We start from the raw sequence: 1,778 nt of genomic DNA on the forward strand, positions 1-1,778 counted from the left end.
AAAGCGGGTATGGCGCACGACCCCGAACTTTTCGGTACCTCTCCGTTCGGGAATCGAACCGGCACCCCCTCCCAGTTCATGCGTCCTAGATGTCCAAGGATCGGGTCGGTCAGAGGGGAGAGGGTGGCAGTGGAGACAGCCGAGCTCTCCACTAGGATGTCCTCACTGCGCGCCCTATCCACAGGTTGACGACTGTTGTAGTGTCGTCAGAAAAGTAGCCCGACCAATGTGCGGTACGGAAGCCTCTCTCTCCCTCTCTCTCTCTCTCTCTCTCTCTCTCTCTCTCTCTCTCTCTCTCTCTCTCTCTCTCTCTCTCTCTCTCTCTCTCTCTCACGCTCCCTACATCCCCGCTCCCTCGCTCACTTCCATTCTGCTTCCTCTGTCTACCTAGCCTATCTCTCTCCCCCACACCCATTCCCCCGATGTCTGTCTCTCTCTCTCTCTCTCTCTCGCTCTCTCTCTCTCTCTCTCTCTCTCTCTCTCTCTCTCTCTCTCTCTCTCTCTCTCTCTCCCTCCTCACAGGGGGAGTTGGACCACCTGCGGTGCCTCAGACAGGGTTACCGGTTATCCTGCGCTCCACCAGGACTCGGAGGGATCACGCTTGCACTGGATGATAATCAAAACACCTCACCATGAGGCAAACCAACCGGCCCTTATCACAAAAAAAAATTGATAATCGTTGCCTAGGGTGTACTTATGTTGCAGAAATAACTGTCAAAACATCTCTCTCTCTCTCTCTCTCTCTCTCTCTCTCTCTCTCTCTCTCTCTCTCTCCCTCTCTCTCTCTCCTCGGACACATACAGCTCGCACACATATAATGCTGTATGTCCTCCCCTGCTTTAATTTGCTTTAGACCTGTGTCAGATAAGACTAGTCTGGCTGGGGGAAGACAGCAGCAAAACAGCCCTGGTGATTTCCCTTCAGTGTCTGCAGTCAGAGCTGCTTCCCAGCTAAAAATAGACCAGCTGCACCGGTGGATGGTCCAATATAGCAACAATTTGGTCTTTTCCGCATCTTTCCCCAATACATTGTAGGCGATGTCAAATATTCATTCGACGCGGTAAACTATCATGTTATAAGACAAGACTAGCGAATAAACATTGGAAAGGGAAGGAAACGCTCATAAAGGAAACTATAGGCTTACTCTTCCCAAATTAACACTGATCATTTTTGTAAATATGATGACGTATGGCTTGAAAATATGATGCAAGGTTTTTAGATTGGCGCGCATATTTTGTGTGCGCACTTTTCTCATCAATAGTTCATATCATCTCCAACCCTTATAACCTACGTTTGCATTTCATGATGTCTTGCAGCCTATTTAATGTGAGTTTGCACTTAAAGTTGAAAGTTTAACGATCTCCGTGGGGAAACTGGACAGTTGCAGCAGCAAACAGTAACAGGAGCTTACATCAGTGAAAATAGGATATAATATAACTAAGGATATAGCTAAAAAGGTGATAAACATAGGCAACTGACAATTGCAACGCTAGAACATTTTATGTAGAAATACATTAATAAAAGAGAGTGTAACAAATAGCAGCAGTGGCTGAAGAATAAATAATGAAAAACGTACGATATGATAATTTAGCAAAATATGAAGTATGTGCAGTATGAAATATGTATGTACCGGTAATATATAACAAATTAGAGCAAAATGAGAATCTGAAGAAAAATACATGTAAAAATGCAGCATATAGACTAGGCCTATGGTATTCAAATTAACATACCTGTGTACAAAAAGGTCTCCTGTGTAGACTTGCATTGTAAAAAACTAT

The sequence above is a fragment of the Centroberyx gerrardi genome, chromosome 9 (assembly GCF_048128805.1).
Source record: "Centroberyx gerrardi isolate f3 chromosome 9, fCenGer3.hap1.cur.20231027, whole genome shotgun sequence".
Classification (NCBI taxonomy): domain Eukaryota; kingdom Metazoa; phylum Chordata; class Actinopteri; order Beryciformes; family Berycidae; genus Centroberyx; species Centroberyx gerrardi.